At 42.6% G+C, this 16,021-nt stretch overlaps 1 protein-coding gene across 2 annotated transcripts in view; it reads left to right on the top strand.

The window, feature by feature from the left end:
* The first annotated feature begins 5,946 nt into the window (after positions 1 to 5,946).
* Positions 5,947 to 16,021, top strand: part of NFKB1 (nuclear factor kappa B subunit 1) — a 133,635-nt gene continuing 123,560 nt past the window's right edge. Inside the window, exons 1-2 of one of the 2 annotated variants that reach the window (XM_082605705.1) lie at positions 5,947 to 6,285; positions 10,561 to 10,689. The gene's annotated coding sequence lies outside the window, so the exon portion shown is untranslated. Of the gene's footprint in view, positions 6,286 to 8,509; positions 8,526 to 10,560; positions 10,690 to 16,021 lie in introns of those variants that run through there. The other variant, XM_082605706.1, reaches the window with a different exon arrangement.

Raw genomic sequence — 16,021 nt, 5'->3', positions numbered from 1 at the left:
TTAGTGGTAGAAAGTAGTGATTGCTTAGAGATGGCGGGAGTTGGGAATGAAGGACTACAGAAGGTCACTGAGGAAACGTTTGGGAGTGATGCATATGGTCCCTACCTTGGTAGTGGTGATGACTGCATAGTGTATACATATGTCAAAATTTATCAGGTTGTATACTTTAAATATATGTGGTTTATCGTACGTCAATTATAAATCAATAAAGCTATTAAAAAAGAAATGTTTGTATTACCCAATTCTGGCCAATGAAAATTAAAGAAAAAGTTGCTGAAAGCTTCTGAGAAAATTCTTTGATCTTAAAGAGCCATAAGAAGATCTTTCTCTTTCTCTCTCCCCCTCCCCACCCCCACCTCAGTGTCTCAATGTGAAAAAGAAAGTATGTTGTCCATGTTATAGCTGGAAGCCATCTTTTGACCAAGAAGAAAGTCAGCATGAGGAAATTGCTAACACAGAGACAGAAAAGCAGACACAAATGCCTCTGAGAGGAATAGAGCCAAAATCGTGATTGTGTTAAATCTGAAGTCCTCCTTATCTAAGGATTTTCAACTACATGACCTAATAATATTCCATAGTAGGTAAATCATTTTTCATTAGGATTCTATAATTGCAGTGAAAAACATCCTAACTAAGACAAGCATATTCTTATTTGAGAACCATATTAACAATTTACAATATGTGACCAGATGTAATTCTATTCTTGGTATTTAATTAAATTACCTATTTTTTAATAATCCTCCATCTATGTATATCTACTGTGTGTAAGGCTTATAGGTCCTACAATATAGGAGATATCAGATGTTTATACCCTCCCATCATATGTGTTTCCTCCTTTTGATAACAGCACTCTAATTTTCCCTTAGCAAACCACCTCTGCGGCACTCTTAGTTCAAGTCTTTCAGATGAGACAGATCCTCCTTGTCGCTAACAGTAGACATGTGATTCAAAACGCATTGTGAGAAAGATGGGCAATTGAGCCCAGGTCCCCAAACTTCCCCTCTCAACCCCCTCTCTCAAGTACTTCTCCAAACAAGAAAAAAGTTGGAGCAGGTACGTGGAAGCACCTGCATAGGGTCCTTGAGGTTGCAGGCTCCAGGGTCTCTGACAGGAAAGGCACTCTCGTTCTCCTGGGGAGAATGCATAAAGCAAAGTTCCCACTTTCAGGGTTCCCAGTGAAAGACTGTACTGGGAAACCTATGAATCCCTTTAGGAAAGAGCTACATATACTTGTTTATGTGTGTGTTTGTTTGCTTGCTTTTGCGAGGGTTGAATTAATCCAGCTAATGACAAATAATGTGGAGGAGACTTTCACCCATGAGATGAGTTGCTCCTAGCCCCTGAGGCTAGGAAAGAGTCCTGGCTTTTACCCAGGGAGATCTGGGAGAAGAGAGACTTACTTCCAAGCTTCAGCTAGATGTTGACAGATTGCCAGTTGGTTCAGCACCAGCCCACAAAAGTGGAAACTTTCCGCCTTGTAGATTTGCCACTGTACAAGAGAACCTAATCACTTGACCTGTAATTATAGGTTAGTGCATGCAGAGCCTGAGGTCTGAGCAGGAAATGGAAAATAAGATCTTGCCTTAGTAACACCAGCAAGCCAGAGAAGAAAAACCAAGATAACACTTCAAACAGGTGTTTCATTGAAATAGAACTGTTGGAAGAGTCAGATGAAAACATTTTTAAGTAATAAATTATTCAAGAAGATATATTTGAAAGTTAAAGGATTAACAGTTAAATATATGATAGATGCCATAACGAGAGGGAAAAATCATTTAAAAATATGTAATAACTGCATGTGTTTCTCATATTGTTCTGTTCTTGACTGAAGTAACTAAAGTGAAATAAGTGATGGAAATAACATTGATATGCTTGCTAACATATTTTCAGAATTAACACATTGCTGATGTTGCATGAAAGTCAGGAATTCCCAAACCTGAAAGCAGGAGGGAACAGCCGAGGAACTGCCTGTTTAGTCCTTGTCACTGTGTAAAAAGAGAATAAATTGTCTCCTGAGAATTCATAACCACTCACACTGTGGTGGGTGGTCAAAAACACTGGAGTAGGAATTTTAATTTAAAGTGTTACCAAGTTAATAATGCACCCAGAGTACAGGCAAAGAGAAACAAATATTCTTTGGAGTACTCAGCTTCAACTCAAGCTTCAAAGAATTTCTAAAAATAAAGCTTCAAGAAATACAGTTTATTATTGAAAACTCAGTTGATGTATTTAACAGCATATGAGAGGCAATTGAAGAGAGAATTTGTGAACTCAAAGAAAAATTTAAAGAAATTATCCAGAATTCAATCTGAAGAGATAAAGAGATATTAAGAGCTATAGAAGTTAGAGTAATAAGATCTAACACATGCCTAATTAAAATTCCAGAAGAAGAGACTAGAGAAAATGGGGGAGAGACAATGTTGCAAAAAATAATGGACTCAGAATTTTCCAGAATTACTGAAAGATATTAAATCCTGAGGTCCAGAAAGCCCTATTTAAAAAACAAAAAGAAACAACAAAATCCAAGTGGGGCATATAAAAGTAGACCACATCTACATTCACCACAAGGAAATTGGAAAAAAAAGAAAGAAAGAAATCAGAAAAGATCCAGGCTGACTTCTTAAAAAGCAACACTGAATATTAAAGACAGTGGAATAAAATCTTCAATGTGCAAAGAGAAAGTAACTCCTAATCTAAGTTACATATTCAATGAAACAACATCTTAAGACACTGACAAAATACAGATACTTACAATCAAATGATACTAAAGGAAATTCTGAACTATAAGATTTGCTACTTGAATATAGCCAGGTGGCACAATGAGAAAAAGAGTGACTTGAATTGACAGTGGTACTAACTTAGATAAAATTGTACCTCTATTCCAGAGACTGAAGGACTAGTGTTGCTATTTTATAAGGTGACATTTTAGCAGAGACTTGAAAGAAGTGAGGGAGTGAACCATGTGGATATTCCAAGGGTGTTCCAAGCATGGAAAACGGCATGTGCATATCCTCCGGGGCAGTGGGTGAGTCTGCTTGAGGTGTAAAAGGAGCAGGAAGGCAACCTTTCCTGGAACAGCGAGAGTAACCAGCAGAGTGATAGGAGATGAAATCAGAGTCAACAGACAGCCAAACTAGGAAGGGCCTTTTTTTTTTTTTAACATCTTTATTGGAGTATAATTGCTTCACAATGGTTTGTTAGTTTCTGCTGTGTAACAAAGTGAATCAGTTATACACATACATATGTTCCCACATCTCTTCCCTCTTGCGTCTCCCTCCCTCCCCACCCTCCCTATCCCACCCCTCTAGGTGGTCACAAACCACCTAGCTGATCTTCCTGTGCTATGCGGCTGCTTCCCACTAGCTATTTTATGTTTCGTAGTGTATATATGTCCATGCCACTCTCTCACTTTATCACCACTCTCTCACTTTATCACAGCTTACCCTTCCCCCTCCCCATATCCTCGAGTCCATGCTCTAGTAGGTCTGTGTCTTTATCCCGTCTTACCCCTAGGTTCTTTTTTTTTTTTTTTTGCGGTACGCAGGCCTCTCACTGTCGTGACCTCTCCCGTTGCGGAGCACAGGCTCCGGACGCGCAGGCTCAGTGGCCATGGCTCACGGGTCCAGCCGCTCCGCGGCATGTGGGATCTTCCCGGACCGGGGCATGAACCCATGTCCCCTGCATCGGCAGGCGGACTCTCAACCACTGCGCCACCAGGGAAGCCTACCCCTAGGTTCTTCATGACCTTTCTTCTTTTCTTAGATTCCATATATATGTGTTAGTATACAGTATTTGTTTTTCTCTTTCTGGCTTACTTCACTCTGTAGGACAGACTCTAAGTCCATCCACCTCACTACAAATAACTCAATTTCATTTCTTTTTATGGTGAGTAATATTCCATTGTATATATGTGCCACATCTTTTTTATCCATTCATCTGTTGATGGACACTTAGGTTGCTTCCATGTCCTGGCTATTGTAAATAGAGCTGCAATGAACATTTTGGTACATGACTCTTTTTGAATTATGGTTTTCTCAGGGTATATGCCCAGTAGTGGGATTGCTGGGTCATATGGTAGTTCTATTTGTAGTTTTTTAAGGAACCTCCATACTGTTCTCCATAGTGGCTGTATCCATTTACATTCCCACCAACAGTGCAAGAGGGTTCCCTTTTCTCCACACCCTCTCCAGCATTTATTGTTTCCAGATTTTTTGATGATGGCCATTCTGACTGGTGTGAGATGATATCTCATTGTAGTTTTGATTTGCATTTCTCTAATGAGTAAAGATGTTGAGCATCCTTTCATGTGTTTGTTGGCAGTCTGTATATCTTCTTTGGAGAAATGTCTATTTAGGTCTTCTGCCCATTTTTTGGATTGGGTTGTTTGTTTTTTTGTTATTGAGCTGCATGAGCTGCTTATAAATTTTGGAGATTAATCCTTTGTCAGTTGCTTCATTTGCAAATATTTTCTCCCATTCTGAGGGTTGTCTTTTGGTCTTGTTTATGGTTTCCTTTGCTGTTCAAAAGGTTTTAAGTTTCATTAGGTCCCATTTGTGTATTTTTGTTTTTATTTCCATTTCTCTAGGAGGTGGGTCAAAAAGGATCTTGCTGTGATTTATGTCATAGAGCGTTCTGCCTATGTTTTCCTCTAAGAGTTTGATATTGAAAGGGCCTTTTTTGATCACTGTAAGGACTTTGGTATTTGTGCTGAGTGATCAAAAGGACACTGGAAGCTTTTCAACTGAGTCGTGACTTGATCTAAGCAGGTAAATAAAATGCTTTAGAAATAATTTAGGTTCAAATCAATAAAGATTGTTCTTCCATGGACAAATGTAATCTGGTACTTAGAAGGCTTTCTGCTGATCCAGTTTGATATAAGAATAGAATTTATTTATTTATTTTTGAAGTCTGAATAGTTTATTTGATTCCTTCTCAAGACCCTGACAGCACCTGGGTCCTGGGTTCTGAGGGAGCACAAAGGGGCCCTTGAAAAGGGCAGGAAAATGGCAAAGGCATGAAGAAGGCATATTTCAACAACTTAAAAAAATTTTTTTATAAGTTTGTTTTTTATGTCTGTGAGTCTTTCTGTTAGGATGAGCATTTTTTATTTTTTTATTTTTTTAATTTTTGGCTGTGTTGGGTCTTCGTTGCTGTGCACAAACTTTCTCTTGCAGCGGGCGGGGACTACTCTTCCTGGTGGTGTGCCAACTTCTCATTTCGGTGTCCTCATTGCAGTGTCTGCTCTTGTTGCCTAGCACCGGCTCTAGGCCCGTGGGCTCCAGTAGTTGCAGCACGTGGGCTCAGTATTTGTGGCCCACGGGCTTAGTTGCTCTGCCGCATGTGGGATCTTCCCAGACCAGGGATCCGACCCGTGTCCCCTGCACTGGCAGGCATTTTCTTAACCATTGTGCCACCAGGGAAGTCCGAACTTTAAACTTTTGCCAAACCTCCAGAACTTGATTCAAAAATATATTCTCTTTCCCAGGGACAGGAGTCATTTAAAGGCTACTTGTGTAATGCTCGGTATGTAACCTAATTAAGAACACTAGAGAATACCTCCAAACTGGAGGGCAGTGTCTACAGAGCAGAACTCCCACATCACCTTGAACATCGACAGCCCTGGCTTACTCAGGCCCGTCTTGTTGCCAGCCTTTGAAATCAGAGGCCTGTGACAGGAGGCAAGTAAAGAAGAGAAGAAAACACCCTGGCTGGTCCTGGTGCCGATTCTCCATTATCACCCTCACCTGGATGTAGTGCCTGGACTTAATGCCGGCTTCTAACACTTCCAGGGGTAGATGTTCTGGGTACTCTCTCCCGTGGCTCTCCTGACTCTCATTCTCTCTTTCTTGTCGAGACTGAAGGATAGACTCACCAAGTTCGTGGGCAGCCTTTAAATCAGGCCAAAAATTGTCCAGGTAATTCAGCTGGAAATACCTTGAAGGAAATCACAAACACTCCTTCTGTTTCACTTCCATACTGCTGAATTGCCTCTTCATCTTCTGTCGCCATAACGACTGGCATCCTGTCCTGGCAGTGGTGACAGTACCAGGCGGCTGCACTGTAGATGCTCCTGTTCTGCCACTTCTCCACGGACTCCCCGCTTTCCTGAGGGCGAGAGCAGCACTGCTGGAATTCATTAGCGAAGAGAACGCAATCGTGACGCGCATCCTTCAGGAGATTTCGCAATTTGTTATACTGTCTCCGGCCTCTTTGATGCTGCACAGCTTGACAAGCCGTTTGCATGAAAATAATTCCCTTCAATTCAGGAAACTCAAGGATCTCGAGGTAATCTTGAACGACTTTCCAGTCTGGGATCATGTAATGAGTTACGTCGCGAGACAAGCGTTTCCCATCGTTGAGGCAGACGGCGGGCTGCGGGCGGAGCGGGCCGCTGCAGGGCACGCGGGGCCGCAGGTAATGCTCCCGCACGGTCCGCAGAGTCCGGCCCTGGAAGGGTCTCAGGAGCAGCACCGTCTCCCGTTTCTGCAGCATGCTGGCGGCGCTCCCCGGGCAGAGCTCTGGGCCCCGCGAGGCCGCCGGGAGCGGGCGGCCGGGAAGCTGCGGGCGCGGCGCGGGCGGAGGCGAGGCCGAGGCTTCGGGCCCGCCCCCTCGGCCTGGTGTCCGCGGTGCTCGCGGCCGGCCGGCCCTCCTGGCTGCGGCCTGAGCGCTCCCGGCTCCACCAAGAATAGAATTTGAAATGGAGTAAATAGCACCCATGTCCTATTCGGTAGACTCTCTTCCCTGTTTACGACTTCCTTCTAACAGGCTTTTAAAAGGAACTGGATGGCTGAGTGTTTAAGGCCACACTCTCTGACAAGGATAGCAATGTGTTCTCTGTAGCACTTCCATTCTATGAAGATGTTTCCAGGCATTATACCATGCTTAGGCCTTACAGCCTCAGTCCCTGTCAGGGTGGATTAGCTACGCAGTGAGCCTGCATGTACCACTGGAAATTGACCGGTGAAGTTCTTTTAACATAGTGGTTATTTCGTATTTGCATTTTGTTCTGGATACTCTGTACTTGCTCCTGCAGACCCACTCTCCACCTCTCTCCATACTGCTTTGTGCCTCTGGCTTCCAATGGGGTCCTCTTCATGGGGAACGCTGGAGACGTGCATGGTGGAGGCAGAGGTTAGGTAACGTATTCTATTGGCTCCCTTCTTGCCATGCGGTGACTTGTCCATGGCTCGTTTCTCTAGTGAAGCGCCCCGCTCTTTTCTAAAACTTCACACATAGCTACAGGCCCTTCCTTAGTTCCAGACACCACTCTCCCTCCTTGCCCTTTCAGGCCTAGGAGTGGTAAAGGCTCCCCGTTCTTGTTATCTCTAGGATGCTTTGCCATCCCTCATGGGTGTCCCTTAACTCTGCTCCCACCCCTGAAAATAATTCCTTCATCCAAGTCTTGTTAATGACTTGTTGATGGTGCCATCTGTTTTCTGTCCACACAGCTCGCTCCACAGAGTAAGTTCAACTAGTTATATTTATCAGCTTTTCTTTTCTTTTTATGTACTTCACTTTTTAATTTATTTTGAAAATTTCACATATTTTTTAATTTAAAATGAATCAAACACTGACTCAACAGCCATTTACTCGTATCATACAATTCAATACAATAAGCTAAATCAATTGCAGTGGCCCAGGAACTAGAGAAGCAAATAAGAGGAGGATCTCAGGCAACTTTGGGGTTCAGAAAAGACTCCACTGAGAAGGTGAATAGGACTTGGCGCCTCACCGTAGGGCAGCCCCTTTCTCCTCAAGAACTGTGGGTCTCACTGCACTACAGCCTCAGGACCACCAGGGTTAGTTGCTCACACAGTCTCACTGCAAACTCTCTTCAGGTCTCCCCTACTTCAGCAGATCTAATGACATCTGCCTGCAGCCATGTGGGGTGTGGGCACGTACACACGCACACTCAGAAAAGGTTGTCTGTTAAAACTTTGTAAGTGCTGTTGAAACAATTTCTTTACATGAAATGAGTGTAATTCTAAAGCATCCTGAATCTGAAGTTTTAAAAAAATTGTTGAAACAGTGAAATCGTCAACAGAGAAGTAGCATTGTTTGAATTTGCAATTCAGTAAGTCCTGACACTTTTTTTTTTAGTCTTGCTGCCAATATGATGAATGGAGATCTATTATAATGGGTGTTACTATGATGATGTCTTTCAGGTTTCTGTAAAAGCTTGTCAGGATATATGTATGCAAAGGCACATTTATCCTATTAAAGATATATATATATATATATATCTTTATATATATAAAGGTATATGTATATATCAATATATAAGTATCAGATGATCACTTATGAATAGCTTTGACAACCAGATATAGAACCTTTCAGAAGACAGAAACCCCCTCCATAAAAACAAGTAATTGGCAGCTGTCTCAAATCAACCAGTCTGATTTCACTCAGACCAATTTTGTTGGCTTCCAGTGGCCTGATCAATCATCCTGGTTAACTGGGGACTGAGGGTTTCCTGGACGAAGAGCTTTCTGTGCTAAAACCAAGACGGTACTGGGAAAACTGGGGTGAGTTGTTCCTCTAGTTCCACGTCTCGTGCAGATCAGTAGAAGATATTTCTGTTGTGGCCTGAATTGTGTCCCCTGACCTGCCCCACACACAGTTTATATGTTTCAGTCTTAACCTCCAGTTGCTCAGAATGTGACTGTGTTTGGAGATAGAGTCTTTCAAGAGCTAAGTTAAAATGAGGTCGTTGGAGTGGACCCTGATCCAATATGACTGGTGTCCTTACAAAAAGGAGAGATTAGAACACAGACATTCTGAGGGACCCATGTGAAGACACAGGGGAAAGACAGTTACCTATAAAACAAGGAGGGAGGCCTCAGAAAGAACCAATGCAGTGACACCTTATTCTTGGATTTGTAGCCTCCAGAATCATGAGAAAAATTCATTTCTATTGTTTAAGGAACCCAGCCTGTGGTATTTTTGGTATGGCAGTGCTAACAACAACAACAAAAAAACATTATCTAATAGTTATTTTTGATTGTGTGCATTTCAGCTGATGAGCCTAATCTCTTTCTGCGAGCGTCTCTTTCCGCTTCCTCACTGCTCACGTAGAAAGACCTGTCCCCTGCAATTCCTTCACCTAGACTGTGACCTCCACACATCCCACTTCCCTTTTCTTCTGGCACCTTGCTCCTTCATGAATTTTCTTTCTTTTATTAAGTCTATAACTCATCAAACTATTTCCCAACCCTTCCAAACTTCCTTTACCCCTGGAACTCCATAAATGTTAGATAAATGAAGAATGACACTAATTTCTCTCTCCTTCCTTCTTCTCACTCCAAACTCTTTTACATTTATTGCCTTCCTGTCTCCATTTCCCACTCACTTGTCAGCCCCTTGTCATGTGGTTCCTGGCTCCCATCATTATATTGAAACTGCCCTATGAAATAACCTAGGACCAGAGCCACTGGTATCAGTGGCATTTTGAGAATTTATAGTAAAGTCCCCTTTTCTTCTGAACAGAGTGAGCAGGGTGAACAGAGTGCAAAGTGGCTTCTTTCCTTAGCTGCACACCCATCCCCTGAAGCCATGCTTGGGATTTCATAATTCCCCAATTCAACTGTTTCTTCTCATTCTGACCTTTTAGGAACTGTCTGCAGCATTTGACACTGTTGAGCACTCTCTGACCCTTGAAACTTTCTCTTCTCTGGTTTTCCAACGTTTCTTCCTGCCTTCAGTCACACCTGAGCAGTCTTTAAGCACCTCTCTCTTTCTCTCCCCTCCCCTGCTACCCACACACACACCAATTCCAGAAATAGTTACTCATCAAATTTCTGTTCTTGGTTCTCTTCTCTTCCAACTCTTTGGTCACTAATGTTTTAGAAACACTCTCATGACAACCACCGCATCTTTGCAGTTACCTCTTGATTTAGATCACCAATCCTATGTCTCTCAGAGCATCAGGCTTGAATTTCCAACTGAACATTAGTCACTTCCACGTGATCTCCTTGAGCCTACCATGATTAACATGATGAAAACTGAATTCATCATATTTCCACAGATTCTTTCTCAGTTATGATGTTACCATTCTAAGTACCCAGACTAGAAAACTCAGAGCCCTCTCTCACTCTTCGTCTCTCTCGAACTGCGTGTATTATCGGTAAGCAGGTCCTATTGACCCTATTTTCTAAAATCTCTTACATCCTTCTCCTTTTCATTACACTGGATAAATCGTTTAGTGTAGTGATTAAGAGCCTGGACAGCGGAGGCAAATCAACTGGGTTCAGATCCTGATTCCCCTGCTACTTACTAGTTATGAAACCTTAGGAAAATTATTTGACTTTTCATCTGTAAAAATGGGGATAATGACAACCTATTTGATACGATTGTCTGAGAGTTGAATAAGTTAACACATGTGTAACAGTTATTAATTTTGTGCTCACCCAACCTATTTCTTCTTCCTAAACACCCAGCAAAGCTGTATTTCCTGGGTCCCTTGCATCTGAGCGGGGCCATGGAATGTGAGCAGAAGTGTTGTGTCACTTTCAGTCAAAGGAAGACGTACATCTCCTATGCTCTCTCTCTTCCTTTGCTCAGGCAACACTGGAAGCAACACATAATGATGGTGAAGTTATATTCTGGAGGGATTCTGAATGGCTGAGTTACTACCTGGAGGAGAGCTGCCCCTGTGTGCCACCACCCAGGAGCTTCTGCAGTGAATTTTGGGTGAGAGAGAAGTAAACTTTTAAACTTTTATTGTGTTGAATCACTGAGATTTAAGTTTTTAGAAAATAGCAGCTAGTCTTATTTATCCCAAACATCATGTAAATACACTGGAAACGGTGCCACAAATAATAAGTATTTGATAAATGACAGAGATTATGATTCTTCTGCTACTATATTGAGTTCAAATCATTCTTCACTTAGATTATGAGACGATAACATAAAATGTCAACTCTTTCTAGCCTGAGTAGTTCATTTATTTAAGATACATTGTGCCATAAAAGTTTTGTTTTGCCCAGTTATATTGTTGGTAAATATCAAATGATTATTGTATAAAAGCAGCAAAAGACTACTACTTTGTGATTCCCATAAAGAGGAAAACAGATACTCTATTCCTTTCTTTTTGTTGTTGTTGTTGTTTTGCGGTATGCGGGCCTCTCACTGCTGTGGCCTCTCCCGTTGCGGAGCACAGGCTCCGGACGCACAGGCCCAGCGGCCATGGCTCACGGGCCCAGCCGCTCCGCGGCATGTGGGATCCTCCTGGACCGGGGCACGAACCCGAGTCCCCTGCATTGGCAGACGGACTCTCAACCACTGCACCACCAGGGAAGCCCTATTCCTTTCTTTATTGCCTCAAAAAAAGGATAAATGATGCCAGGACTTCTACACCCTCACCTTCCACAAACTTTAACTTTCCTTCCACCACCTGCATCTTAGCCTCCTGAAAGTTGACTTGGGTCCAAATCCTGGCTCTTCCACACCTTCTTCTTCCTGAGTCTCTTCGTGTGTGGGATATATTTTTATGGCCAATTCTTTGGTGAAACAATGTGTATAACATTTTAAGTGAAAGAACAATCTTTTAAAACATTATTATGTATTGAACATATTTTAAGTGCAGTGAATGTGCTTTAGAGAGGTGAGATTAGACCAAAAAAATGTTGACAAGTGGGTGTCTGGGAAAAAATCTAATTTTTTTGTTAGTTATTACAACATACAATTCCACTTCCGAAGTCCTTTTGTTACAAACTGTGTTTTAAACCCAGACCTCATGTCTTTAAGTCTCACTTTCCCTCGTTCGTTTTCTTTCTCCTGGTCAATTCACCATCATATCTTATCCACCATGCGTGGCATCCACTAAAGGCCATCTTCATCGAGTTGTTCCTCTGAGAAACAGCAGTACTACTAATAATAACCGACATAAATATGAGTTTTCCGAACATCTGGCAACTTGGTCAGTGCTTCACACACCTTACCTCATTTGGCCGTTACAATACCACTATGAGGTGGGGTGTAATTATCAGCCTGTCTTACAGGTGAGAAAAAGGAGGCTTGAAACAATTATATCTAGGGTCACACAGCTACTCAGGGAAGAACAAGAGTGAATTATTTTCTGCAAAGGGCACAGTCAGATACTGGCTTCAAATTTGAAGGTAGCACCTGATTCCATAGCTCGAGAGCTTAACCACCAGGCAATACTGCAAGCACCATTATATCTCTCCCTACCTATGCCTAAGTATTTGATTCTACCTCCATGAAAGCATTTACTGTACTCTGCCTAGCAGTATAATTACAAGCACTTCTTTTGAGTTTTGCGAACTCTTTGGCGGCAGTGATGGTCGTACATAAATATCATTTGAGCTGATAGGAAAGACACTAGTATCTCTAAGACCAGTGACATTCTTCTTTGAAATTTCTTGTCTCCATTTCAGTGTGTCTCCATTGTCAAGGGAATACAATTCTGGATTCTCTGTACAGTCTTAAGAGGAAGATGATTTCTTTGCCCTCTCCTGTTGGTTTTACTCTTGGTGATATAATCCATTATACAAATCACTTTTGTCCTGGCTATTACATAAGAGGTCATTCTTCCCAGCTTTATCTTCTTTTTCTTTTGTACCCACTTTTATAGGCTAATGGAGTGCTTTTCCAATAAGACCTGCTAACTGTGCAAGCACAAGATAGAACATGACAAGTACTTTAATAGAGGTGTAATGCAACACTGTGCTATCAATAGGGAGAGATGCCACAAGGATGGGTGTCTGCCCCAGTGGTCAACAGTGTGAGCATTTATGTCACTTAAGCCTATGAGGAAATTAATTTCAAGTCCTTTTTCTTGGGATAACTATTTACATTTGCATAGGCCTTTTACATTCTTTATCTCCCCTTTGCCTCTAGAGCTTCGTGAGGTAGAGTTGTCATAATGTAAAATACATGTTATTATTGTATATATACATAATACAACACATATGTTGTTACATGTATATTATATAGCCATGTCTTAGTTTGTTAATTTGGGCTGCTATAACAAAATACCACAGACTGGGTGGCTGATAAACAACAGAAATTTATTTCTCACAGTTCTGGAGGCTGAAAGTCTGAGATCAGAGTGCCAGCATGGTCTGGTGAGGGCCCTCTTCCCAGCTGCAGACTTTCTGCTGTGTCCTCACATGGCAGAAGGAAGGAGCTGGCTCTCTGGAGCCTCTTTTATAAAGACACTTATCCAAGTTATCAGGGCTCTGCCCTCATGACCTGTTCAGCTCCTAAAGGACCACCCTCATGACACCATCACTTTGGGGATGAGGATTTAAAAATATGACGTTGAGGGGGACGCAAACATTCAGACCATAGCAACACAACATATATAATGTAAAGCATTATATAAAGCTAGTATACAGCTTATTATATAATATACACTATAATGTTATGCTTATTGTATAGGTGACAAAACTGAAGTTCATATAAACTTGGCAAAAGTTACACAGATAATTCAAGGCAAAGCCAGGACTCTTAAGTCAAGTATGATTTCAAGTCTAGTGAAGTCTTTGCATTTCATCTTGGCTCCCAGAGCCAAGAGCTGTGACCTGGGTGTTTCTAAGCATGTTGAGCTGAAGCAAGTTGTGCCCTTTACAGAAATACAGTTCACTCCTGTTCTATCCCCAAGATAGGTCTTGGAGTTTGTAAGGCTCAGATGTATGAGTCTGTATTTGTGAATACTCATTACAAACTATATAACTTCTCACTGTTGATGTGTCCAGTATATAGATCTGAACCTCAGAATTCTCTGGACACCAACATTTCCAACACGCAGCTTTATGAGAAGAGAAATTCATGTGATTTCAAAGATTTAGTGACAAATATGACACAACTTGCCCTTTCCACAATCTTGATGACTGAAATTCCACAGGCATTTTTTCCGTTGTGTTCTGATAGTGGCAAACGCCTTCTGACACCTGAGGGTAGGTGAATTTGTAAGAAACATTCCTGAAAGCAGGTATGTATAGGGTGTAGAAAAAGTATTGGGAAACAAAGCGGGAGTACAGGAAGGATAACTGGTGAGCCAAAAAGAGCAGATGGAGGGCTTTTATAGTTTTGTCTACTGTAGTGCATTGAATTGTGTCCCCCAAAATGATATATTCAAGTCCTTACCCCAGATACCTATGAACATGACCTTATTTGGAAATAGGTTCTTTACAGATGTAGTCAAGCTAAGATGAGATCATACTGGATTATGGTGGGCTCTAAATCCAAAGACTCCTGTCTTTAAAATGGAGAAGGAGAGGGGGATTTGGATACAGAGACACAGAGGAGACACAGGAAGGAAGGCCGCGTGAAGACACAGGCAGAAATTGGAGTGATGCAGCTAAAGCCAAGGAACACCAAGGATTGCCAGGAGTCACCAGAAGCTAGGAAGAGGCAAGGAAGGAGTCTTCCCTAGAACCCTCAGAGGGAGCATGACCCTGCCAACAACTTGATCTCTGACTTCTGGCCTCCAGAACTGTAAGAGAATAAATTCCGGTTGTTTTAAGCCACCCAGTTTGTGGTAATTTCTAGCAGCAGCCCTAGAAAACTAAAACAGCTGCTTAATAGACCACCCCCTCTGCCCACCTCAATTTTAAAGTTCAATGTACAGGATAATTTTGAATTTGGAATTTAATCCTTTTAAGTAATTAACACTCTTTAATTTTTGTTCCCATAATATGTCGCACTGACTCTTCTAACAATACTGTCTATTGATTCTTTCAGTGATGGGCTACCACCTCATGCAGAATGAATTGTGTGAATATTCACCCTTACCCCATAAGGAAAAAGAAGACTATTCCCCTAACACTTTGTTGTTTCATGACAGAGGCAGAAATCACTTCTTATAAACTATATATTAATCTACTAAAAACAATATTGGCACAATTTCTAATAATGTCCCATAAATAATAACACAGGGTTTCTAAAAAGTCATTGTCTTCAGTCTTTGTAAATCCCCTGAACTCCATCTGTTCAACCAGCCCCTGGGGGCTAAACGAAATGGCTTGAAGGAAGATTGTTGGTTGGTCCCAAGGTCACTGCAGAGGTTCACCCCAGACCTAAACAAATGGATCTCGAATCCTCTGCTGAACACTCCACCGAGAAGATTCTTATAACCCGAGGAGGGAGGGGGCATGGCAAGGAGTAGGCACGCAGGGAATATTGCTATGGGCAATCTAATGCCATAGCAACCCTGCCTGGTGAATCGGTGATTCCTGATGTTTTAAAGTTCAATTTACACAGTTATCACTGAATTCAGTGGTGAGATAATTAGCACTAAAATATCTATTTCAGCTCTGGTTTCTTGTTTGGGGAACTAATCTACCCCAAGGTATTCCCTGCCCCGCCTAGCACAATGCCTGGCATGTAAAGAAGCTCAAATGCTAGTGATTGGTGATCTGCAGGTTCTAGAAGCGGTCTCTCCAGAAGAAAACAAATTCCCACCTACCGGGTCAGTATTTCTTTCCGAGCTGTGAACCAAAACCATTGCCACCAGCATCACTCTAATTCCACCGACAGTAATTCTCATAAAGGCCTGACAATGCCCTGTAAATGAAAGTTCTGAAGAACTGTCAAAACCAGGAGATTTGAGACCTCACCCCAAACTGGCAGACGTTCAGACTTCCCTGGACAGAAGTCAGTTATGCTACAGACCTTCCAGTTTAATCTGTAAAGAGATTTGAGAGTAACTGAGAGCACTTAAATGCAATATACAGATGAGACTTATTTTTACACACAGCATGCCTGGCTCCATGCCGACCCATCATCCCCTCTGGATGCTTGGGCCTGTCCTTCGGGGCTCTGGACCCGCTGACTCTCACAGCCGCACGGCCGACGCCTCCGCGCCGCCCGCTTCCCAGCAAGAGTCGGCTCCGCGGGCGCTTCCAGGGGGCGTCCCCGTCCGCCGCTGCCCTCGGGGCTCCCAGAGCGGCGGCGGGGGAGCGGGCGCCCCGCGGGGGACGCCGGCATCCAGGGCGCCGAACGTGCGCCCCTCGCCTGCGCCCCGCAGCGGCTCCGAGGGGTGGGTGCGGAGCTAGCC

This window comes from Mesoplodon mirus (assembly GCF_964341445.2).
Source record: "Mesoplodon mirus genome assembly, chromosome: 2".
NCBI lineage: Eukaryota > Metazoa > Chordata > Mammalia > Artiodactyla > Ziphiidae > Mesoplodon > Mesoplodon mirus.
Note: the sequence above shows the minus strand (reverse complement) of the source record. Positions and strands in the feature narration are given on the sequence as shown.